Source organism: Ranitomeya imitator, chromosome 4 (genome assembly GCF_032444005.1).
Source record: "Ranitomeya imitator isolate aRanImi1 chromosome 4, aRanImi1.pri, whole genome shotgun sequence".
NCBI lineage: Eukaryota > Metazoa > Chordata > Amphibia > Anura > Dendrobatidae > Ranitomeya > Ranitomeya imitator.
In genome coordinates, this window is record NC_091285.1 from 470,063,760 (window position 1) to 470,078,715 (window position 14,956).

A 14,956-nucleotide genomic window follows, 5' to 3' on the forward strand; every position below is an offset into this window, starting at 1 on the left:
CTCGGAAGATGTCATGCATAAAGGACTGAAACACAGATGGAGCATTAGAAAGCTCGAATGGCATAACCAGGTACTCAAAATGGCCCTCGGGCGTATTAAATGCCGTTTTCCATTCATCACCCTGTTTAATTCGCACAAGATTATACGCACCACGCAGATCTATCTTGGTGAACCAACTAGCCCCCTTAATCCGAGCAAATAAATCAGACAGCAGCGGCAAAGGATACTGAAATTTGACTGTGATCTTATTAAGAAGGCGGTAATCAATACAAGGTCTCAAAGAACCATCCTTCTTGGCCACAAAAAAGAACCCTGCTCCCAATGGTGACGACGACGGACGAATATGACCCTTCTCCAAGGATTCCTTTATATAACTCCGCATAGCGGCGTGCTCTGGCACAGATAAATTAAACAGACGGCCCTTAGGAAACTTACTACCAGGAATCAAATTAATAGCACAGTCGCAATCCCTATGAGGGGGTAGGGCACCGGATTTGGGCTTTTCAAATACATCCCGATAATCTGATAAAAACTCAGGGACTTCAGAAGGAGTGGAAGGCGAAATTGACAGCAATGGAACATCACCATGTACCCCCTGACAACCCCAGCTGGACACAGACATAGATTTCCAATCCAACACTGGATTATGGACCTGTAGCCATGGCAACCCCAAAACGACCACATCATGCAGATTATGCAACACCAAAAAGCGAATATCCTCCTGATGTGCAGGAGCCATGCACATGGTCAATTGAGTCCAGTACTGAGGCTTATTCTTGGCCAAAGGCGTAGCATCAATTCCTCTCAATGGAATAGGATACTGCAAGGGCTCCAAGAAAAAACCACAGCACCTGGCAAACTCCAGATCCATCAAATTCAGGGCAGCGCCTGAATCCACAAATGCCATTACAGAATAGGACGACAGAGAGCAAATCAGAGTAACGGACAAAAGAAATTTAGACTGTACCGTACCAATGATGGCAGACCTAGCGAACCGCTTAGTGCTCTTAGGACAATCGGAGATAGCATGAGTGGATTCACCACAGTAAAAACACAGCCCATTCCAACATCTGTGTTCTTGCCTTTCAGCTCTGGTCAAAGTTCTATCACACTGCATAGGCTCAGGCCTATGCTCAGAGAACACCGCCAGATGGTGCACAGCTTTGCGCTCACGCATGCGCCGATCAATCTGAATGGCCAAAGACATAGACTCATTCAGACCAGCAGGCGTGGGAAATCCCACCATGACATCCTTAAGGGCTTCAGAAAGACCCTTTCTGAAAATTGCTGCCAGGGCACATTCATTCCACTGAGTAAGCACAGACCACTTTCTAAACCTCTGACAGTACACCTCCGCTTCATCCTGACTCTGACACAAAGCCAGCAAGATTTTCTCTGCCTGATCCACTGAATTTGGTTCATCATAAAGCAATCCAAGCGCCAGAAAAAACGCATCAACATCACGCAATGCAGGATCTCCTGGCGCAAGGGAAAATGGCCAGTCTTGAGGGTCACCACGCAACAAAGAAATAATGATTCTTACTTGTTGAGCGGGGTCACCAGAGGAGCGGGGTTTCAAAGCTAGAAACAGTTTACAATTATTTTTGAAATTCAAGAACCTAGATCTATCCCCAGAAAATAAGTCAGGAATAGGAATTCTAGGCTCTAACATAGGATTCTGAACCACAAAATCTTGAATGTTTTGTACCCTTGCAGTGAGATGATCCACACAAGAGGACAGACCTTGAATGTCCATACCTACACCTGTGTCCTGAACCACCCAAAGGTCTAGGGGAAAAGAGAAACAAAACACAGTGCAAAGAAAAAAAAAGGTCTCAGAAGTTCTCTTATCCCTCTATTGAGATGCATTAATACTTTGGGCCAGCTGTACTGTTATGACCTGGTGGTTAGGAGCACCCGGAATGACCTGATAGTTAAACCTCATACAGGACGAGCTCTGGGATGTGGGAACTCTGCTGACCGCAAGCCCTAATCCTATCACACATACTAGAAATAGCCGTGGAGCGCTCCTGACCAGACCCTAGGCGCCTCGTCACAGCCTAAGAACTATCTAGCCCTAGAGATGGAAAATAAAGCCTACCTTGCCTCAGAGAAATTCCCCAAAGGTAAAGGAAGCCCCCCACATATATTGGACTGTGAGTAAAGATGAAAGTCACAAACGCAGAAATGAGACAGGATCAGCAAAGGGAGGCCACACTTACTAAATAGACAGAGGATAGGAAAGGTAACTTTGCGATCAGCACAAAAACCTACAAAAGACCACGCAAAGTGTGCAAAAAAGACCTCCGCACCGACTCACGGTGCGGCGGGGCCACTCTGCATCCCAGAGCTTCCAGCTAGCAAGACAAAATCATGATAACCAGCTGGACAAGAAAACAAAGAACAAATAATGACTATCAGGAACTTAGCTTCTGCAGGAGAAGGCAGGTCACCAGAGAGATCCAGGAGCGAACTGAACAAATGCAAAAACATTGACAGCTGGCATGGAGTAACGATCTGAGAGGAGTTAAATAGAGCAGCCAACCAAAGGACAAACCACGTCACTTGTGTAAGGAACCTCAGAAGCCGCAGCTTCACTCATAGCCACCAGAGGGAGCCCATAGACAGAACTCGCCGAAGTACCATTCACGACCACAGGAGGGAGCTCGACAACAGAATTCACAACACGTAACACACGGACCAGAATCCCGCAGATCATGCAACTAGGGTAGTTGACGCAAGTCGACTAGGAAGCACAACATGGCTCTCAGGACCAAAACTATTGTACATTGAGGAATGTTTTCCAGACACCTTTCAACTAGTATGAGAGGACTCAGACGCTGAAATCCGCCCTCAGGTGTCTACACTTCATACAATGACCTCTGTTATCCAGCTTGGATCTTGCAGTATCGACAGATTCTCAAGTTGGAAGTCATTACCTGCCTGACTCATATAGCTCGCTCATTCAGGACCACCAGAACTTGTGGCACAGAAAAATGTAAAGGTTGGCATCTTTGTAAAAATAAAAAATGAAACATAAGCCAGCTCACCAGTCTTCACCACAGGTGCTCGGAACTCCGCTGCCGACAAGCGCAGTAATCCATAGGGAAAAAAAGGGGGTTGAGTTCCAGCTCCTAAAATAAGTCTTTTAATCATGCCATTAAAAACATATTGTACAGGGTGTACATTCTCCCTCCAGTATGTGCCGATGGACAGCAGAGACACGGCGACGCGTTTCGATCAAAAGATCTTTGTCAAAGCCATACTGCGATCTGATTGATCACCTTGGTTATAGGAAACATCATCCAATCAGATCTCATCTACTTGTCACATGACCTATAGACTGGTCCTACAAGAAAATCAAATGCAAACATACAGACAATACATTAAAATTCATCTCATAGTTAACAATAATGCAGCATTACTTTGTTGCGCTTATTTAATCCTGTGGGGAATCGGGAATTTAAATGAAAAAATCCAAAATGCTTCTCTCGTAAGGAGACACCGCCTGATGTCTCCACCCCGCAGTGATACATTAACATGTTCTATTCCCTGGACTTGGAGATACGTTGTACTACGGGCATGGTGCATAATAAAGTGTTTGGCTGCTGCTGATATATTTCTATTTGTATTGTGGATGTTTTTATATCATATAAGTGTTCTCTTATTCGTGTTTTTAACTTTCTAGTCGTACATCCCACATATGATAGGTTACATTTTTTGCAGTCATTTTTATATACAATATTGGTGGAATTACAGTTAATGTATTGTTAAATATCAAATTTTACTGTTCCATCCGCATTGTAAAAACTTTTTGAGACACCTGCATGTTGGCAAGTCATACAGTTATTTGTTCCACACCTAAAAAAAACCCAAATAATTTAACCAGGTTCTTGTCCGTTTTTTCCCTTCAATGGAAACCATACTGGGGGCTATTTTGTTTCCAATTGTTGGTGCTCTTCTTAAGACTACTGTGACGCCCAGGAGACCGGGATACCCAGCACCGGACCAATGGAGTCTGTCTCTTGAGGGGGATGTCACGGGTGGCTTGACCCGGTGCTGTGGCCTCAGGCAATGCACAGTGTAAGGGGTATCATGAGGGGACAGGCACTTACTTGATCAGCAGCAGATTCTCCCAGCGGTGACGATCCCGATCCTGGATAGATGGCTATTGTCCAAATGAAAGACTGAGGCACTGAAACGTTTAACCAGTTTACTTTAACATAAAAGGATTTACAACCAGTCCTGTCACCGGAGTCTGTATGGGAACTCTGAGTTACTTTGACCCTGCCGGGGTCTTCGCCTCTTATTGTGCGCAATTTCTGTGTGGCCCTGCTGCTGTATGTGAACTGGCTGCCGGCCCAATCTGTCCCCTCCGGGTCCTGGTTCGACGGGCAACCCGAGTCCTTTTATTGGTTTACCCCCTCTGGGAGTACCGCTGAACTCTGTGTCTGTTGCTGCGTCCGGCCCTAGTGAAGCTGATATCACCTCACGTTTTTCCGGTTGCTGTATTATATATAATGAATACAGCCACGGATCCGGTATCCGTCTTTGCGCCTGTTCTGGGTAGTGATTAATGCTACCCGGTTCTCACAATGTCCTTTTTCTCTATCCCTCTTCTCCTCAGGCCGGTGATTTAGGCCTGGTAACAGTCACAGGGCTGTTAGAGATTCAACTGTATGACCTCTCACTTTCAGCTCCTTAGCCCAACTGCCATTTCTTCTCTCAGACCAGAATGGATCAAGGGGAGTCTCTGGAGCTCCCCCTTCTGGCCGGAGGTGGTAGTGCAGTCTTGCTATTTTAGTATTTGTACTTACTGTCAGTAACTATTTTTGTGGCAAATACCCCTAGGGGTGCCACATTCCCCCTTAGTTAAGAACAGTACTCCGGGACTGTGGGACAATAACATTTTGAAATAACAATTAATATGTACAGAGTCTTAAAAATGAAAAGTTACAAAAACCACTCAAGGAAACAAAAATAGAGTTCTGTAAAAAAAGTCACTTCAAATAGCGTCCATTAATACAGTTCTATCCTTGAAGGTATTAGGAAAGGCACTGTACTTAGTGTCCAGGAATATAGTTCCATTTTTCCAACGGAGTTATCAATATAAAGTCTAAAGAAAGTTCAAAAAGAGCAAAAAGCAAAGTTCAAAAAGCAGTCTTTCCGGAGCTTTGATTTAGTGCCTCCGGGCTGATAAAAAGTTCAAGAATATGCAATAAGTTCATACAGACAAGTCTCTGTAGGCACTGGGCTTAAACGTTGCAGACTGATAACAATGACTATACTACATTTTCTGTTTAACTATATACGGCATAACATATATACAATTCACATTATGAGCTTTATAGTTGGTAATCTGCATACCTGGCCGGTAATTGACCCTGGGTACTACGCTGTGATCTACGTAATAGCGGTGTCTCTTCATGTGGTGTACTACTGTCTACTGCGGATGTCGTATCTGCCCGCTCTGCTAAAGATAATTCCACGACTATGGAGTTGGCAAGTCCACCGTGAATGGGATTACTCTGACCAGCAATCTGTTCTTCCTGGCCTGGAACCTCCTGTAGTACGGGGTCAGCCTCTTCCTGTCTTGGGACTTCTGGTATTGGGTTCGGTGTTGGGTAAAAGGCCACCATGGGAACCACTACTGCACCATGGTATGTTAGTAGGGTTTTGGGAAAGTCTCCTATACAGGTGTGATACACTTCCTCTTCTTTTTCCTTTACTGGTTGAACCTGTATGGGTTGAATAACTTCTGGTTCTGGCTGGACAACGTCTGGCTCTTTCAATGCTTCCGGACACAATTTAAGATTGTCTCTTGACACTAGTACAGATGTTAAGCCTCCGTTTTTGCTAATGAGACACATTTTAGGATTATCCACTCTTGTTGGTAAAACTGTGTAGGGTACGGCTTCCCACTGATTGTCCAGTTTATTGGTTCGACGATTTCTCTTGAGCACTTGGTCACCCGGTCTTAATGGGGTCGCTAGAGCATTCTGGTTGAAAGTTCGCTCTTGTCTTTCTCTAGTTTGCTGAAGGCTTCTTTCCACACTCTCTTGCACTTGGCAATACTGCTTTTGCCATATGATATCCCAATTGGAGTCTTGAACTTCTGCGTCTGGTTTCAGAATTCCCATTTCTAGATCGATTGGTAATTGGCCGGGTCTTGCACGCATAAGGTAAGCTGGGGTGCAGTTGGTGGAGCTCACCGGGACATGATTATACAGATCCACCAAGTCAGGCAATTTCTCTGGCCATTGATTCCTTTCTGTCTCAGGTAAAGTCTTTAGTAGGTCTATTACAATATGGTTCATCTTCTCGCATAAGCCGTTTGTTTGTGGATGATAGGCCGTCGTCCGGATCTTTTTGCAACCATACATATTACAGAATTCTCTGAAGATCTCTGATTCAAAGGCTGTACCTTGGTCGGTGAGAACCTGTTCCGGATATCCATGGGGTCTACAAAAGTACGTTTGGAACGCTTTGGCTGCTGTTTTTGCTGTCAGATCTTTTACGGGTACTACTACCAAGAAACGTGAATAATGGTCCACGATGGTCAAGGCATAGACATAGCCGGACCGGCTTGGTGTCAACTTCACGTGGTCCATGGCTACAAGTTCAAGTGGCTGTTTGGTGATTATGGGCTGCAGTGGTGCTCTTTGGTTCTTTTGATCGTTTCTTCTGAGGTTGCACGGGCCACAATTTCTGCACCACTGTTCGATTGATTTTCTCATCCCGACCCAATAAAATCTTTCTCTTAGAAGTACTTCTAACTTTTTCCAACCGAAGTGACCAGCACCATTATGGTAAGCTTCGAGGACCATCTTCACATCTTGTTTAGGCACAATAATCTGCCAAACCAATTCATGTGTTTTCGGATTGGTGTATCTTCTACAGAGCTTCCCTTGATACAGGAACATTTTGCCTCTCTCTTTCCAGAGTTGATGCGTCTCTTCTGGGGCATACTCATCGGGATATGCACTTTGCTCAGTCAACAGTTCCTTCACCAACTTCACAGCCGGATTGCTGTCTTGGGTGTCAGCCCATCTATGGTGTGCTAATGGATTAAAATTCACCTCTTGTTGTTTCTGATAGGTACTTGACTGATGATGTTTTGCCTTGGGACGATGGAAGGCTGGTAGTTCAATTTCTTCAAGCTCCCCCGTTTCCTCTTCTACATCTCTCAAGTGTGGCATCCGGGATAGGGCATCGGCATTTCCATTCTTGCGACCTGCTCGATACTTGATTATGAAGTTGTAATTAGATAACCGGGCTATCCATCGCTGTTCTAACGCACCTAATTTGGCTGTGTCCAGGTGGGTCAACGGATTGTTGTCAGTATAGACAATAAATTCTGCAGCGGCCAGATAGTGTTTGAAACGCTCCGTCACAGCCCAAACTACTGCCAGTAGTTCCAATTTGAAGGAGCTGTAATTTTCTGAATTTCTTTCAGTAGGCCGGAGCTTTCTACTTGCAAAGGCGATGACTTTCTCCCGACCTTCTTGCTTTTGTGACAGCACCGCTCCTAGTCCCACATTACTGGCATCGGTGTAGAGGATGAAAGGTTGATGGTAATCTGGGTATGCCAGAACCTCTTCTCCAGTTAGTACCTTCTTTAGTTGTTCAAAGGAGTCTTCCCTTTCGTCGTTCCACTGAAAAGGAGGGTTTCGGTTTGAAGGTTTCTTCGTCTGCCCTACCAAGGTGTCTTGCAAGGGTGCTGCCAACTTGGTAAATCCTTTTATAAATCTGCGATAGTAACCCACCAATCCCAGGAATTGTCTCACTTCTTTTGCGCTGGTAGGTCTTGGCCAATCCCTTATGGCGCTTATTTTCTCGGGATCTGGTGCTACTCCCTCCGAACTCACGATGTGTCCCAGGTACTGTACCTTTGGCTTGAGAAGGTGACATTTGGATGGCTTGACTTTCATGCCATACCTGGATAAGGCTTCGAACACTTCTGCCAGGTCTATTAAGTGTTGTTCGTAAGTCTTTGAGTAGACGATCACATCATCTAGGTACAGGAGGATGGTCTCGAAGTTCTTGTGTCCGAGGCAGCATTCCATCAGCCGCTGGAAGGTACCGGATGCGTTGCAGAGTCCGAACGGCATGCGATTAAATTCACATAGACCCATTGGTGTGGTGAATGCCGTCTTTTCCTTATCTCTCTCAGCCACAGGGACTTGCCAATACCTGCTTGTTAAGTCTAAGGTGGAAAAATAATTAGCAGATTTCAAAGCAGTTAAGGACTCTTCTATCCTAGGCAAGGGGTAGGCGTCTTTATGGGTGATGTTATTAATCTTCCGGTAGTCTACGCACATTCTCATGGTTCCGTCCTTTTTTTTGACAATCACTAGAGGGGCCGCCCAGGGGCTACAGCTGTCTCTTATTACCCCGGCCTGTTTCATTTCCCTCAGCATATCTTTTGCACATTGATAGTGAGCGGGCGGTATGGGTCTATATCTTTCTTTTATTGGGGGATGGTCACCTGTGGGGATTGTGTGTTCTACCCCTTCTATCCGTCCGAAGTCCAATGGGTGTTTACTGAAGACTTGTTCATATTCCGTCACTAGCCTATACACCCCTTGTTTTTGATGGGTAGGTGTTGAATTTATGCCCACGTGTAGCTGTTGGCACCAATCCTCCATTTCTCCATCTGAGCCATTGCCTTCCACCTGACAGGTTGGTTCTAAGGGCTCAATGGTTGTGATGGCATTGTTGTCAACAGTATATAGCTTTGCCATTGTAGCATACCTTGGCAAAGTGACCTCTTCCTCTCCACAGTTCAAAAGTCGTACCGGCACTCGTCCCCGGTGTACCTCGACTATCCCTCGTGCTGTGAGTATAGTGGGCCTGCTGTCGGTGTACACTGGTTCTATTAAGGCTTGATAATCTCGTCCCTTAGTACCAATGGCTGCTCTACACCATACCAGCATTTCTGTTTTTGGTGGGATTACAATAGACGTTGGATCACTTACCCTCACACTGCCGATTTCTCCACCTGCAACTTCTACCTGTTGCCTTAACATCAATACTTTTATTTCCCTCCGGAGAACTCTCTGCTGGCAGGATTGGGCAGTTTCAGCAATTTGCTGTAAGACAGAAATGACTTCGGAAAAGCAGTTCTCTAACACATTCATTCCTATCAATACAGTTGGTTCACAGTTCCGCCGGTCAACATCAACAACAATTATACCCTGTTTCTTCAGTTCTACTTTACCAATCTTTATGGTCATCTCCCTGAATCCTAGTTTCGGTACCAACTTACCATTACTGGCCCATATATCTAGTTCAACATCAGAGGGCCCTTTATCAATATCTGCATCAGCCCAGTACCTCTTATAAAGGATATACGGTATAGATGAAATCTGGGAACCTGTGTCCAGCAAAGCGTTGAGGGGAATTCCGTCCAGCACGATAGGGATAATGGGTCGTCCTCCGATGTACCTGTCGTGCCAGGGTGTTGGGCCTTGAAAGTTCATTCCTGCGAAGCGGCCCGCATTCCCAGGGGATTCCCGTTTAAATCACAATCTCGTGCAAAGTGGCCCGGCTGCTGGCAACGGCGGCAAATGGGCTGTCCATCCGGTTGGTAGCGGTCGCGGGGTCGTCCTCTCCATGTCGGGTATCTCCGGGGTCTCATCCATGGAACATCCTCTCTACAGTTTGCCAACTCCATCTTGTGTCCTCTCATCTCCTGCATGGTTTTAGCCATTGAAGCAACAACATCAGCTAAAGAGTCAAGCTTTTGTTGAAGAGCCTCATTAGTACTGGGCCCCAGGGGCTTAGCAATGGCCCCAGACATAGCTGATGTCACTGGCACTCCCTGTTGTTGAGGTGCCTCTGCCATGGGTTGCGCAGGATCCTGATCCCGAGGTGCCTCTGCCAGCTGGAGACGTATAGCGCTCTCCTTTAATTGGGCAAATGTCAATTCAGGTTTCTTAAAAACAAGCATGCTCACATGCCCCCGGTGAGAAGGGGTGTAGAGTCCCTCAATAAATTGATCTCTTAGCAGTTTATACGCTCCGGTGTTAAAAATGGGTTCAGCCAGTGTAAGTGATTTAAGGGCTTCCTGCAGGTTTAAGGCAAAGTCTCTCACGCCCTCATTAGCTTTTTGTTTGCAATTAAAGAATCGTATTTTAGCTTTGCTGCTGGCCGTGGTTTCAAATGTAGCTTTTAATCCAGCAAATATGCGTTCAACAGTGCCTTTTAGATCAGCTGCCCATGCTGTGACTTCTCGCTTAGCATGGCCACTTAACTGCATCATCAGGAGACTAACACGCTGAACTTCACCCACAGGGAACATGTCAAAATGGGCCAGCATCTTTTCTCTGAAATCGTCAAGGGTATTAGGCTCACCTTCATACATTGGAAGCCATGGGCCACCCGGGGTATATGGCATCAGCACCGGCATGATGGGCGCCACTCCTTGCACCGCTGCGCTGCCGGACTCTCTATTGACACTCTGTCTTTTAGCTGCATTAGCGTTGCCGGGTGCTGCGGCGTCTCCGTGCTGCGACATACTGTGCCCCCTTAGTTAATCCGGACCCTTCCGGTCCTCCGCTTCCGTCGGGATAGTGTAGATTCGTTCCGCTGTGCAGCAGGATCGATTTTCCCCTTGCTCTGATGTCAGAGCGCTCAGCTTGGTGCCGCCCACAATGACACGCCCCCTGCTGCTCCCACCCACCGCGCTCTGTAATGGCGGATTCTGAAGTTTTTCAGTTAGACTGGGGCTCAGGTGATGGCGTAGCTCAATTAACAGTCTCGTGCCTAACGGTTATGAAATGATTACCTCAGGGGATGGCGGCCATCTTTACTCCATTATAACCAATGGGGAAAAGTCACTTTCAATAGTTTTCAATGGGGAATGGATTTTTCTTTAATAAAGTCAATTTTCAAGATTTTTCATCCCAGTTTTCACAGTTTTGGGCTCTAATCACGGCACACAATACCCGGTATACGGGCTGGCTAGATCCTGTTCGTGACGCCAATTGTGACGCCCAGGAGACCGGGATACCCAGCACCGGACCAATGGAGTCTGTCTCTTGAGGGGGATGTCACGGGTGGCTTGACCCGGTGCTGTGGCCTCAGGCAATGCACAGTGTAAGGGGTATCATGAGGGGACAGGCACTTACTTGATCAGCAGCAGATTCTCCCAGCGGTGACGATCCCGATCCTGGATAGATGGCTATTGTCCAAATGAAAGACTGAGGCACTGAAACGTTTAACCAGTTTACTTTAACATAAAAGGATTTACAACCAGTCCTGTCACCGGAGTCTGTATGGGAACTCTGAGTTACTTTGACCCTGCCGGGGTCTTCGCCTCTTATTGTGCGCAATTTCTGTGTGGCCCTGCTGCTGTATGTGAACTGGCTGCCGGCCCAATCTGTCCCCTCCGGGTCCTGGTTCGACGGGCAACCCGAGTCCTTTTATCGGTTTACCCCCTCTGGGAGTACCGCTGAACTCTGTGTCTGTTGCTGCGTCCAGCCCTAGTGAAGCTGATATCACCTCACGTTTTTCCGGTTGCTGTATTATATATAATGAATACAGCCACGGATCCGGTATCCGTCTTTGCGCCTGTTCTGGGTAGTGATTAATGCTACCCGGTTCTCACAATGTCCTTTTTCTCTATCCCTCTTCTCCTCAGGCCGGTGATTTAGGCCTGGTAACAGTCACAGGGCTGTTAGAGATTCAACTGTATGACCTCTCACTTTCAGCTCCTTAGCCCAACTGCCATTTCTTCTCTCAGACCAGAATGGATCAAGGGGAGTCTTTGGAGCTCCCCCTTCTGGCCGGAGGTGGTAGTGCAGTCTTGCTATTTTAGTATTTGTACTTACTGTCAGTAACTATTTTTGTGGCAAATACCCCTAGGGGTGCCACACTACATTTATGCCTGAATCCAGTATGTTACAAAGTTGTTGGTCCTCATATAAAATGGGCAGGTATTTGTGTATAATGCTTCTAATTTTGGTAAATTGTGGGCTATACTGAAAACATATATATGGTTTTTTTTCCCATATCTGTGTTGCTATTATTTTTCTCATTAGACATTACTAGTTCTTTTCTATTTTTTCTGTCCACAATTCCCCTTGCCCGATTTATTGTCCATTGAGGATATTTTCGATCTTTTAATTTGTTAGTCACTCGTCCAAATTCGCCCATTAAATCTGTTTCTAGACTACAGTTTTGTTTAATTCTGGTGAGCTCACCTACTGGAATGGATTTGATGGTGTGTTTGCAATGACTGCTATGGGCATGCAAGATGGTGTTACCTATTAGTGGCTTATGATATGTCTTAGTTATTATATTCTTGCCCACCTGTCCCATGAGTTCCAAATCCAAAAAAGAAATACTGGTTAAATCATGCTTATAGGTAAATCTAATATTATATTCATTGGAATTGAGATAATTGATGAAGTGTGGTATGGCAGACACACAGCCCCCCCCCCCCCCATATAATGAGGGTGTCATCTATTTATCTGCCATACTACACCTCATCCTCCAAAAATGGGTTAGCCACAGAGAAAACAAATTCCATTTCCCAATAAGCCATTACCAGATTAGAGAGGGAGGGTGAGAACTTAGCACCCACAGTCACCCCCGCCCTTTGGAGATAATACTCCTTAAAAAAATAAAAAATAAAAAAATAGAAAAGAACTAGTAATGTCTAATGAGAAAAATAATAGCAACACAGATATGGAAAAAAAATATGTATGTTTTCAGTATAGCCCACAATTTACCAAAATTAGAAGCATTATACACAAATACCTGCCCATTTTATATGAGGACCAACAACTTTGTAACATACTGGATTCAGGCATAAATGTAGTCTCAAGAAGAGCACCAACAATTGGAAACAAAATAGCCCCCAGTATGGTTTCCATTGAAGGGAACAAACGGACAAGAACCTGGTTAAATTATTTGGGTTTTTTTTAGGTGTGGAACAAATAACTGTATGACTTGCCAACATGCAGGTGTCTCAAAAAGTTTTTACAATGCGGATGGAACAGTAAAATTTGATATTAAACAATACATTAACTGTAATTCCACCAATATTGTATATAAAATTGACTGCAAAAAATGTAACCTATCATATGTGGGATGTACGACTAGAAAGTTAAATACACGAATAAGAGAACACTTATATGATATAAAAAACATCCACAATACAAATAGAAATATATCAGCAGCAGCCAAACACTTTATTATGCACCATGCCCGTAGTACAACGTATCTCCAAGTCCAGGGAATAGAACATGTTAATGTATCACTGCGGGGTGGAGACATCAGGCCGTGTCTCCTTACGAGAGAAGCATTTTGGATTTTTTATTTAAATACCCGATTCCCCACAGGATTAAATAAGCGCAACAAAGTAATGCTGCATTATTGTTAACTATGAGATGAATTTTTATGTATTGTCTATATGTTTGCATTTGATTTTCTTGTAGGACCTGTCTATAGGTCATGTGACAAGTAGATGAGATCTGATTGGATGATGTTTCCTATAACCAAGGTGATCAATCAGATCGCAGTATGGCTTTGACAAAGATCGTTTAACCGAAACGCGTCGCCGTGTCTCTGCTGTCCATCGGCACATACCGGAGGGAGAATGTAAACCCTGTACAATATGTTTTTAATGGCATGATTAAAAGACTTATTTTAGGAGCTGGAACTCAACCCCCTTTTTTTCCCTATCTTTGTAAAAATACCTACAGTACAGACCAAACGTTTGGACACACTTTCTCATTTAAAGATTTTTCTGTATTTTCATGACTATGAAAATTGTACATTCACACTGAATGCATCAAAACTATGAATTAACACATGTGGAATTATATACTTAACAAAAAATTGTGAAACAACTGAAATTATGTCTTATATTCTAGGTTCTTCAAAGTAGCCACCTTTTGCTTTGATGACTGCTTTGCACACTCTTGGCATTCTCTTGATGAGCTTCAAGAGGTAGTCACCCGGAATGGTTTTCACTTCACAGGTGTGCCTTGTCAGGTTTAATAAGTGGGATTTCTTGCCTTATAAATGGGGATATGATCATCAGTTGTGTTGAGCAGAAGTCTGGTGGATACACAGCTGATAGTCCTACTGAATAGACTGTTAGAATTTGTATTATGGCAAGAAAAAAGTAGCTGAGTAAAGTAAAACGAGTGGCCATCATTACTTTAAGAAATGAAGGTCAGTCAGTCTGAAAAAATTGGGAAAACTTTGAAAGTGTCCCCAAGTGCAGTGGCAAAAACCATCAAGCGCTACAAAGAAACAAGCTCACGAGGACCGCCCCAGGAAAGGAAGACCAAGAGTCACTTCTGCTTCTGAGGATAAGTTTAATCGAGTTACCAGCCTCAGAAATCGCAGGTTAACAGCAGCTCAGATTAGAGACCAGGTCAATGCCACACAGAGTTCTAGCAGCAGACACATCTCTACAACAACTTTTAAGAGGAGACTTTGTGCAGCAGGCCTTCATGGTAAAATAGCTTCTAGGAAACCACTGCTAAGAAAAGGCAGCAAGCAGAAGAGACTTGTTTGGGCTGAAGAATACAAGGAATGGACATTAGACCAGTGGAAATCTGTGCTTTGGTCTGATGAGTCCAAGTTTGAGATCTTTGGTTCCAAACACCGTGTCTTTGTGCGACGCAGAAAAGGTGAACGGATGGATTCTACATTCCTGGTTCCCACCATGAAGCTTGGAGAAGGTGTGATGGTGTGGGGCTGCTTTACTGGTGACACTGATGGGGATTTATTCAAAATTGATGGCATACTGAACCAGCAGGGCTACCACAGCATCTGGCAGCGGCATGCTATTCCAACCGGGTTTGCGTTTAGTTGGACCATCATTTATTTTTCAACAGGACAATGACCCCAAACACACCTCCAGGCTGTGTAAGGGCTATTTGACCAAGAAGGAGAGTGATGGGGTGCTATGCCAGATGACCTGGCCTCCACAGTC